Source organism: Raphanus sativus, chromosome 4 (genome assembly GCF_000801105.2).
Source record: "Raphanus sativus cultivar WK10039 chromosome 4, ASM80110v3, whole genome shotgun sequence".
Classification (NCBI taxonomy): domain Eukaryota; kingdom Viridiplantae; phylum Streptophyta; class Magnoliopsida; order Brassicales; family Brassicaceae; genus Raphanus; species Raphanus sativus.
Window position 1 is genome coordinate 21784208 of NC_079514.1, and position 12491 is coordinate 21796698.

The window sequence follows — 12491 nt, forward strand, 5'->3', positions numbered from 1 at the left end:
CGAACCGGCCTTGTCTCTAAGGTTAGGTTCTTACCAAGATCTTTTGGAATTTCAGGCAACACAATGTCCTGGTCGGTCAGACACTTCCTTAGTTGAGACAAATGGAAAACATTGTGATAAGCATCCATCTCAGATGGCAAATCCAACTTGTAAGCCACTGCCCCAACTCTCTCAAGTATCCTGAACGGACCTAGGAACCTAGGGTCCAGTTTCTTCCTTCCAGAAACCCTGGCCCTTCCCTTAAGTGTAATCATCTTGAGATAGATTAGATCACCAACCTCAAACTCAAGATGTTTCCTTCTCTTGTCAGCATAGCTCTTCTGGCGGTCTTGTGCCTCCTTCATTTTCTCCTTGACCAACTTGATTTTCTCTGTTGTCTCCTCCACTATTTCAGGACCTTTTATGCTGCGCTCCCCCACTTGGGTCCAGCATAATGGTGTCCTGCAAGGCCGCCCATACAATGCCTCATAGGGAGACATGCCTATACTGGTGTGGAAGCTGTTGTTGTATGCAAACTCCACCAGTGGCAAATGCTTCTCCCATGAGTCACCCCAGTCTAGTACACAAGCCCTTAGCATGTCCTCTAGAGTCTGGATGGTTCTTTCTGATTGCCCATCAGTTTGGGGATGGTAGGATGTACTCATGTTCACTCTATTTCCTAAGGCTTTTTGAAAACCCTCCAGAAGTAAGAGGTGAACCTTGGGTCTCTATCAGAGACTATACTGGCCGGCACTCCATGCAGCCTCACTATTTCATCCATGTAGATCTTCACTATCTCATCCACACCATCACCTTTCTTAATTGGTAAGAAGTGTGCAGACTTGGTCAAACGATCAACAATCACCCAAACTGCATCCTTCTTACCCCTTGTCGTTGGAAACCCAGTCACAAAGTCCATTGTGATGTGATCCCACTTCCATTCAGGTATAGGGAGATTCTGAAGTATGCCACTGGGTACCTGATGCTCGGCCTTGACTAGTTGGCAAGTTGGACACTTAGCCACCCACTCGGCCACATCTGCTTTCATCCTCACCCAATGGTAATACCTCTTCATATCCCTATACATCTTGTTCAGCCCCGGGTGCACTGAGAACTTAGACTTATGAGCTTGTCTCATAATCTCTTCCTTTAGTCCCCGGTCACTCGGAACACTCACACTCCCATGTACCAGGATGGTACCATTGCTGGCCGTCTGGTACTCTGTCTTATCATTCTTTGCAACCTTTTGCAAATTCTCATCCAAGCATTGTGCTTGTCTGATCCTACTCAGGAGATCAGCCTGATCCACAGCCTCCAGTCCTAGAGGTTCATCCTCACTGACTAAGGTGTTTAGATGCAAGGACCTGACCATCTCCTCCAATACATCAGCCTCTTTCTCTGATGACACTTCAGCTCTCCTCCGGCTCAAAGCATCTGCCACCAGATTTGCCTTGCCCGGATGGTAAGCAATATCAAGATCATAATCCGCCACAAACTCCATCCATCTTCTCTGTCTCAAGTTTAACTCAGGCTGAGTAAAAATGTACTTGAGACTCTTGTGGTCGGTTAGGATCTGAACCTTAGCACCATACAGATAGGACCTCCATATCTTCAGAGCAAATACCACCGCAGCCATCTCCAGGTCATGGGTCGGGTAGTTGCCCTCATGCTTCCTAATTTGCCTAGAGGCATAAGCAATGACCTTCCCATGTTGTGTGAGCACACAGCCTAATCCAGTGATGGATGCATATGTGTAAACCACATATGGTTTGTCGGCCTCAGGCAGCACTAGCACTGGTGCACTGGTCAACATGGTCTTTAAGGCCTGAAAGCTCTTATCACATGCATCAGACCATGTGAACTTCACATCTTTTCCAGTCAGTTGTGTCATAGGTTGTGCCACACTTGCAAACCCCTTGACATACTTCCTGTAGTATCCGGCCAAACCCAAGAAGCTTCTAACTTCAGTTGCATTCTTTGGTCTTGGCCACTCTTGTATGCACTTGACCTTCTCCTGGTCAACAGAAACTCCTTCCTCAGACACAACATGGCCTAGGAATCCAATACTCTTCTGCCAGAAACTACACTTGCTCAACTTAGCAAAGAGTTGCTGCTCCCTTAGCCGTTCCAGCACCAACCTGAGATGCTTCTCATGGTCCTCCTCAGTCTTAGAGTATACTAGTATATCATCAATGAAGATGATTACAAATTCATCTAAGAAATCTCGGAAGATGCCATTCATCATCTTCATGAAGGCTGCTGGTGCATTGGTCAGTCCAAATGGCATGACCACAAACTCATAGTGGCCATACCTTGTCATGAATGCTGTCTTTTGCACATCATCCGGTGCAATAGGGATTTGATGATAGCCTGATGCCAAAACAATTTTTGAAAACCACTTGGCTCCTCTCAATTGATCTAGCAACTCATTAATCCTGGGCAAGGGGTACTTATTCTTGATAGTAACCCTGTTCAGCCCTCTATAGTCAATACACAATCTGAAACTCCCATCCTTCTTCTTGACAAAGAGGACTGGTGCTCCCCATGGAGACACACTTGGGCGTATAAACCCCTTATCTAACAACTCTTCAAGTTGTTTCTTCAACTCAGCCATCTCAGCTGGTGCCATACGGTACGGACTTTTGGACATTGGAACCGTTCCCGGTTCAAGTTCGATCATGAACGGGTCAGCCCTATCAAGAGGCACACCCTGAAGCGCCCGAAATACATCACTAAACTCTTGAACCAACCGAATCCCGTCCGGGCTACCACCCCCTACAACCTCCTTAGTGCTAATGGTCGCCAACCAGGCCTCACAACCACTCCTCAGCATACTTTCCACTTGGACCGCTGAGACCACTAAGCTACCCGAGGTTGGTCGGATTCCTTGGAATCTGATCGGGGGTCCACACCCACTCTCAAACTGCACCCTTCCTCGATGACAGTCTAAGGTGGCCCGATTCTTTCCAAGCCAATCCATCCCTAAGATCACTTCATGATTCTTAAGGCTAACCACTATAAGATCCACAGGCAATGCCCTCCCTTGTATCATAACTGGGATATCCCTTACTAGGCCTTGTGATTGCATCCTTTGGCCTCCGGCCGCAACCACAACCCCATGATCATCCCCTGAACCAATACAAAACAATCCTTTCCCAATCATCTCTGGACTCACAAAACTATGTGAAGCTCCAGTATCAAATAGGACATGTGTTTCCACACCACCAATACATAAGGTCCCTACAAAGACCCCATCTAAGTTCCTAACCATTCTAGGTTCCGTACCATGCATAGTTCTAAAATAAAAAGAAATGAGTTTTAGAATTTACCAGTGATTGCTTTGAATGGCCCTGCCTCTTCCACATCTTTGGACAGCTCATAAACCCTTGGAGTTGAGGTCTGACCCCGGTTCTGATCCGGCCTGCTACCCCCACTCCTGTTCTTGTTCTGTCCATCAGCTTGTCTTTGACAGTCCTTCTTGAGATGACCCTTAAGACCACAAGTATGGCAAGTCCGGTCACCTCCCACATTTGGGCACTCTCGAGCAAAGTGTCCCATCTTACCACAATGAGTGCAAGCGCCCATGGCTCTCCAGCACTCCCCATAGTGGTTTCTACCACACTTAGAGCACACATGCTTACCACTTGAGGTTTTACCCTCTTCAGCCTGGTCTCTCTTTCTCTTCCGGTCACCACTTTGCCCAGGAGCCACCACCACACTCTTCACTTTGTGCTTAGCCTCCTCAGCAAGGTTAGTCTCCAGCATAGCCATCCTCTCTACCAGTTCAGTCACATTGGAGAAGGTCCGGACTGAGCAGTAGGTCTTGAGTTCAGGCCTAAGGCCGCGGATGAACCTTCGGACCTGTACTGCCTCATCCTCCAACTCCCTTCCCACAAAGCGCCTGAGCCTGTGGAACTCTTCTTCATACTCTCTGACTGCCCTACGCCCTTGAACCAGGTCCAAGAACTTAGCCTCCAAACGGTCCCATGCCTCAGCTGGAAAGTACTTGTGGTTGAACTCCACTTCAAAATCAGCAAAGCGCTCAATGGAACCATTGGTACGTTTGTCCAAAGCTATCCACCAGTTGTGTGCATCACCTTCCAGGAAGTGCACTGCAATGTCCCTTTGGTACTCCTCAGGGCACCGGGTTGATTTGAAGTTTCTAACCAACCGGTCTCTCCACTCATCTGCCTCCATGGGATCAACACTTCCAGCAAAGTGCTTTGTCCCTAGGCGAGATATGTGCTCCAGAACCTTCAGGTAATCCACTTTCTTAGCTGATCCAGATGGTGGATCCAGCTCAATCACTTCAGCTACTGGTAACACTCGTCCACCAGCTCCACCACTTCCACCAGCTCTCACTTGAGCTTGTGTGGCTTGACCAACGGATGAGTTTACCACTGGGGTGAGCACCTGAGTCATGGCTACCATCTGACTACTCATTAGCCTAATGGCAGCCAGTATCTCTTGCATGGAAGGCTCAGCCGCCTGATCACCCGGACCAGTCCTCCCATCAGCCATGATGTTTGGATCAGCTCGGTGACCAATCTCTGAAGACTCAGCCTCTCCATCCGGATTATCCTGGTGCTGCCCACTAGCTGCACCTAGCTGGATTCCAGCTCCCTCAAGCTGCCTTCCAGTCTCATTCAGCTGTCCAACCACTCCGTCCAGCTGAACCTCAGTTTGGTTAACTTGGGTCTCAGTCAGGACAGCATCTCCGGTCCGACCCGTAGGTGGAACCGTCAGCACCACACTTGGGTTAGGTACTGATGCATCACCAGCACCAGACGCCCCAGCCCCATCCTTAGCCTTCCGAGACCGCTTCTTAGTTCCCTTAGTACACATCAAAACCAAACACAAACCAAATGTTAGTCTTGACAGAAACTTTTAAACCTCAACAACATCAAAATAAACAACATAAACATTAAACAAAACATGTCAAGAGACCCAGCCGGATGTGTGATGACCTGCCCTAACCCAAACAGCCTAGAATCAAGCATGCTCTGATACCAACTTGTAAGACCCGAACCTGGATCCCATAATCCAACCAGTCCAAGTACTTACCTAGATGTCTAAGTGTAGTTAAGCCGGTTTAGGTCCAATAGTTTCTAAGTCATTTTCATTTGTTTTGAGGTTCATAAACAACAAGTACAAAGCGGAAGCATAAAGAAAAGATCATTTCATATATATAAGTCAATGTGATCCATACAAATCATTCATATCACACAAGTTGCACAATAGGCTATCATAAGTTCAACTAAACTAGACACACATCACACATCCATCCACGGCCAGGTCTTCAAGACTCCTTGGATTTAACACGATCACTGCTTGTTCCTGAAACCAAACCCACAACACATGAATACTTTTACAACCCGATATCCTAACATCAGAACTAACAGTACATGGTTCCGGACCCTAGATCACATCTCAGTCCCAAATATGACCTCTCTAAATACTCAACCAAAAACTAAATAAAATTCATGATAAATCCTGATAAATCTAAACTAAGAGAATGTTCCAAGCGGATTCCTCAGAACCGGCCTCAATCATATAGATCTTGACCATGAACCGCCAAACCGGCCACATTGAACCATCTCGAAATCCATGTTAGAAATTCAATCTATCACTTTGATAATTCATTATAAATCCCAACTAAGAGATTACAAACGCCAAACCCAATAACTCCTTCAGGAACCATGAGATCGGACCATACCTACCCAACCAAGGCCATGGAGAGATTACACTGACCAATCCAAGGCTTGGGGGTCTGTCCGCGGGTTTAAACCCTCAGACTACATCAGAATATAGTAGGAAAGAGATTGACAAAGAGAAAAGAAGAAATGGATGCAACCAACACATCATGGTTCAATCGGCCAGACCATGTAAACCCATGGTCTTGGGCGATAACCATCCGGAGTGCATCACTGACCTTAGGCGTGCGTTCCTCTGCGCCTCCATCCTTCTCTGATTCCTTCCTCTTATCCTTATCACTTTGCCCGCCTGCCATAGCCTTACCTGAATCTTCCCACCGCCTAAATCACACCGGACCACCACTCGGATCACTTCTCACCGCCGGTCTCTTCTCTCTTTCTTGCTGGTGTAATTTTGGCAGAGGTTTGCCTAGTTTTTTTCGTGATTGAAATCGATGGGCAGAGTCTCCTATTTATAGGAAATGCCATCGACAATCAGTTGGACCGAACGGTTACAAGGTTTGGGCGAACGGACACAAGCGGTTTCCCTTTGCATCCTTTCGGCCAAACCGCCTCCAACTGCTCCCAACCGTTCCCCTTGATCGATATTCAGCTGCCAGTACTTAGCTAGGTACCTGACATACTTGCCAAGCTCCATGGTCACACCAGACCATGTCACCACCGAGCCGGACCCATAACCGCTCATGGTCCGGTCCAACAGCCCAAGAGCCAATCACTCCACCTAGCTGAGGTGAGCTGGTCACTAGCTTCCCCAGCTGAGTGAGCTAACACTCCAGCTACTGGAGCTGTCCCAAACTTGCCTGAGCCACTGTGAGCTTGCCTTACTCCTTTTTTAACTGCCCGAGCTTCCAAACCTCAACGGCCAGCTACCAAAACACTTGTCTAGCTCTTTTGAGCTTACCTTTCCCCCATTCTGGTTAAGTCTCAGCTTCCTGATGCACTTAGCCCCATTTCTGGACCATGATACGCTTGCCTTTAGGTCTCATGACCTGGCTGGTGCTTGTCCTCGCACCATGGTCCATCCGGATGGCACTATCTAGAACTTGGGACATGACACAAACGATCTCTCTAGACATCGACTGATGGGACCATATCGATATCGTTCGACAGCTCTTCATCTTCAACGATCGATTGATACTTCATTGGGTCGATCAACACAGATATCAGCGAGCTGGTATATCGTTCTAACTTGTTAACTTTCTTAATTATGCTTTATGTATTTCATACCACCGACTGTGTTACACTGGGACAGTGTAATTTAAGTCTGGGGGGATTACTAACGTTTATCTACTTTATGAGTCTTATTTAAAATGTTTTCAAAAAGTTCTTATTGAGTCAAGAAGGGGATATAATCTTAATCGATTTATTACTTGTCATCTAACCATTCTTTAAACCAGTCTTAGACTTACTGACTGCAGAAGTATTATAGATACTAAGGTGGATCAACCTGTCAACTATGTTTGCACTTGCTGAAATTGTTTGAAGGAACCAAAGCTGACCTCCAACCTAATACTGACTTGATTTGCTTGTCTTGGGGCTTGGTATACAAGGGATCAGAATCCTCTTACAAGTCTGGAAGGTAAAAAGTCAGTGTGTTTCTGGTTCCCTTCCTTCTCTCTCTTCGGCATCTCAAGATCTAAGTTTATAAAGAAAAGATTGATATGACTTTTTGAGAGGCAGAGGGATAGGTAAATTACCTGCGACCCCATTATTCTAAATCTCGAGGATGATCACACATTGTGGAAAAGAGGGATAGGTAAATTACCAAAGACCCCATTATTCGCTACACTTTGTCAAAAATGTATGAGTTACAATGCAAATGTCAATGAGATAGACTAGATGACCTTTGTGGCATCGAAACCTGTTGAAATTGAAACTAATAAGAGATTCAGAGAAGAGAGTGAGGGGAGAAAGGGATCAGAGAAGACTACCTGTTTGTTCAGAAACTTGTTTGAGTTGAATCCATGTGTCCTTTGATCGATACTCCCAAGGTAAAGCCTACACTTTTATTTTTATGAAAGAAACGAGGTTAGTAGAGGGGATTGTCAGACATGATCTGTTAGGTTGTGGAACTAGTGGAATTTGGTTGCTATACTAGGATATTGTAAAATGTGCTTCTAAGGTTAGGATGTTTAATGATTTGGTTTGCACTACTAAAGAGATGATGAACTGAGTTTTTAAAATCATGTGAGTCCCGATTGTTTTCAAACCTCTTTCAGAGAGACTGCCTGGTTGTTTTGCTTGAGGACAAGCAAAAGAGTAAGTCTGGGGGAGTTGATATACCATGGATTTTACCCATTTTTACCCATGATATATAAGTGTTTTATATACTATTTATTATGTATTAGAGTATATTTAGAGTATTTACAGGTTCAGGGACGATTTGGAGAAATATGGTGATTTTGGTGCCTTTTGGAGTCTTTCAAATCGCAGGACTGTACAGACGCTTCAGATGTTTAGCTCTCGATGGAGACCTTCCCACCGTTGGATTTAGCCCATCGTTTGACAAAAGATAGAGCTTTGAGTTAGCTTTTTAATGCCACCGGTCTGAGGTCAATCCGCATCTTGTAGCAGAAGTTATGCCTGTTTTACTGAAGAGTGGTCAGTCTGCCTCGCGAGAGAAGGATGCCGAGAAGAGGATTGTATGTTGATCGATGCAACACATTGCATGTCGATCGACAGGGACATCAGAACGTGGTCCAAGTATATTTCATGACCAACTGAAGCCCAGGAATCACCACAAAGTTACCAAAATACCCTTGACGACCAGAAACCCTATTTATGTTATTTCTAAGTCATTGTTGACGGCTACGCTTTAGACGCTTTCTACGCTTTCACTGTTTTCTCTTAGGAGAGAAGGGAGGAACTCCTTGAGAGTCCTCCTGGAATTCCTTTGCTTTTGGTTTTATATTATCTATTGCATTTTCATCTATTCATCTATGATTTCTGTGACGACTATCATGTCTGAATAGATCCACCTGTTAGATCTATGGTTCAGATAGGTTTGTGGGATTAGCCCCAAAATATAATTGCTAAGTTGTGGTACTCATCAAATGGATTGCACCCTATGCTTGTTCTAGATTAGGTAACTAAAACATAGATCACTAGGATCTTTGATTATCTTGAATTATCCATTTGAACTTGCTTGTCTCCCATTGACAAGAACGACAGCTCCTCCTTGAGACCTAGTGTTCATTATCGGCTCGCGCCTAGGCAGATCTAGAAGCCGTCGATCGATATCCCGACAGGTGAATCGATCGGCGCTGCGAAAGGTGTATCGCTCGATATCTCGAAAGGATATCGACCGACTCTTTTTCTGTGTCATCATGCGAAAGGTGTGGCCAGAGATCTAGATAATTTAACCAGTGATACTTCACTTGAGTTAAGCGGCTGAGAACTATAGTATCATGCAAGCAACTTGTTAGGAATTTATAGACATTATAATCCCCAATACCTGAATAGAAGCCCTAGATCTAGCAACCATCCTTCCATCAACTACCTTGGTTACATAAGAACAACTACCTTGTTCGCCCTTGCAATTTAATATATTTCCTATTTTATTTACTGCTTTATAATCTATTTACTGTTAGCCTAGCTTAATAATAACTATTAGATCTAGTGTGTGCCTTAGCTCCTTGTGGATTCGATCCCTAAGTACTATAACTTGACCTCTTTTGATGAGAGTAAAAATCACTCCTTAGGGTAATTTGAGTGATATCACCTGGCTATACAGTATGAAAGCAATACCACCGACTTACCACCAATGCCTGAAATTCCCAACTCCGAAAGGCATCGAAACTATTCGCGGAAGTCAGAGAAGTTCTCGGACATGCTACCTCGCGAGCTTCAAAGACATCGAACCACACTCTTAAGTCGAAACAGATACTTCAACGCGATCCCGCCAAGAGCCGTACAAACACCCGTACACGATCAAAAGCCAAAACGACCCTTAACTAAGGGGAAACAATTCAACTACGTTAAGACTTGATCCCTTCCCAAGGGTACGTAGGCAGCTCACGCCACGAGTTCAGTCACCTCCCAACATCGAAAACAACAAGGGAGCATTTGCAGCAACACAAACAACCTATCCAAGTCAAGGATTGTACTATGCAGACTTTCTTTTAATAAAATTCGATTGTAACAAATTACCAGTCATAATTTATCAAAAAGCAATTTTTCCGAGATCTATAGTATTCCAAACACGAGTTTTACCACGATACAACTCTCCTACTTACTAAACGACTAAGTGTAAGCTCGAGGCCCTGATCAAGTCTCAGAGTGCATTTCGGTCCCGCTGGAAAACGCGGCATATCGGTTTTAACAAAAACTTCATTTCACGCCGACAAGGCATCGACGGAGTATCAACTCAGTTCGATCAAAAGTTCCAAAAGGAAAATCAAAGCTCTATCCTTGAAAACAATAAGAGGCATTCGAATTGATCTTCTTTATTAAATTCAATAACAAAAACAAATAAATTATTAAAAAAATGGAGAGCAATCGATAAGGAGCAACTTCCTAAAAACTACTCTCCGACGTCGAACTCCCCATCTCCAAAGCACCCGTCCATATGCTTCGGCCCATCACCATCAAAAGCCCCCTTGGCGAAGTAATCTCCTGAAGCATGAGGAAGATCCAGCCCTTCGGTCATCGCAGACACATCGAACTCTCCGAGCTCGATACCCTTATTTCCCGATCGCTCCACTTCACTCGAGGTCAGTAAATTTTTGCCTATTATCTCCTTCCCAAGCTGAAGCTCGTCAACGACTTTGGACCGCTCGCCTTCTCATTTCTCCTTGAAGGACGTCATGATACCCAAATAACCGTAAGCCAAGCCCTTCTTAGCCTCATAAATCGAATTGCAAAGAATGTCGGCATGCTTCAAGGCATCCGACTCCATCTGCGACTCAAGAGAAGAAACTCGTTCGAGGATCAACTTCCTCTCGTTTTCCGCAATACGAAGACGAGCTTCGAGCAAAGCAATTCGGTTCTATGATTCTTCTGCAACAGACAAACGATCAGTGTTGGCACGATCACGCTCCTGCAATAGCTTCAGGTTTAACTTCAGTTCCCTCACGACCTTCTTATCTTCGAGAAGCTCGTCAGATCGCGGAACATCTTGAAGGTGCCGTTCCAGGGTCGCCGCGAACTCGTTATTAGCCTCCATGGCCTATAAATTATAAAAGTTCAGAATAAACTTGAACACATCGTTAAAAAGATAAACAAACCAACCTTGGCATGAGCCACCTCCATCTTGACATAAGCTTCACGCTCGGTCATGTTCTGAAGGGAAGGAAGCGGGCAATCAGCGAGCTTAAAGGGCCTTACTAGATGAGCCACATTATCCGGATCCTCCGTGATCGGGCAATCTTTGGAATGCGTAAACAGCCAATGAAACGGCTTCGCAATCGCGTCACCAAGAGAACTTGGATGATGATCAGAACCATTTTCCTTCCCCTTCTTGGAGGGACCATTACGACCCTCCGAGCTAGTAGGACTACTCGACTTTACACGGACAGCTGAGTCCTTGTTACCAGATTCCTTGCCCTCTTGTCTAGAAGGAACCTGGGGAACTCGGGTTTCCTCACGAAGGACTTCAGTAAGCGATTCGCTAACATCACCGGATCGGATCCTCTCCGCGCCGACGTTGCCGGCTCGATTCCTTGACTTATCGGTCTCCCGGGGATTCGATCTTCTTGACATAGTCGCTTTACTCGAAAAGGAAAAAGGGAGTTCGTAAGTTGTTCAGATGAAACCAAAGTCAAAACTTCGAGGCCTTATAAAGAACGAAGTATTACGAATATCCTAACAACGAAGATTCTAGCAAATCTGAAATGCCAAAGGTTTGTTTATTTCAAACAAAAGAAAAACAGATAATATCCGAACAATTCAAAATTTAAACCCTCGAAATCTAGAAAAAAATGGAATTTCCGCGATGTCGTAATTATCCAACAACAAAAGAAGATAAAAAAATTAAGAGTTTGCGTCGCCTCCCGCGTTCGATGGGCCCCCCAAGATCCAACTCCTCCGACACTTGCGGGAGATCGAGCTCAGAGATAGTCCAAATCCAGGAAGTGAAGGAATCAACGAGCGCTTCACAATCTTTCTCCAAATCCTGCAGGCGACCTAACTCTCCATCGACGTCGAAGCTCCCCTCTTTGATCTAGGTCAGGAGATCGATGTTCGCGACTACTTCCTGGAGCTGAATTTTGGCCGCTGTCTCTTTCTCCTTGTCGGACCATTTGTCTTCTAAAGATTTCAGAATGGTCGCGTACTGTTGCGACATCTCGCGACGCGCGGAGTTAGAAGCATGACGAACATCTCGGTCCCTCTCGGCTTCGAGCTTCGCGATCTTGGCTTGCTGAGCAGCGACTTCGGCTTCCAGAACCGACTTCTCGTCACAGACCTTCACCCAATCCGCCATCATGGAGGTAATCTTCTCAACCTCCTCTTTGTTCTCTCGCTTGGCGACCTCGAGCTCAACCGAGATCCTCTTGAAGTCGAGGGAGATCCTGTCAATCTCAGCATCTCTTTGAAAGGCCCTGTGCGCTCCGCCATTTTCAGAACGAGGTCATTGCAAGCGTCCATGACCTGAAAATAAATATAGTCAGGAAACGATAAAAGAAAACAAAAAAAATAATAATGAAATGTCGATTCTCGAAGATCAAACCTTGGCGTTCGCTTCAGCGACCTTGGTGTAAGCTTCCTCCGAAGCGGTCCCTTCGTCCAAACTCCTAGGATCAGCATTGGCCTGACGCATTGGGGAATTATCATTCCTCCCTATTTTTCGCCTTTTCGATG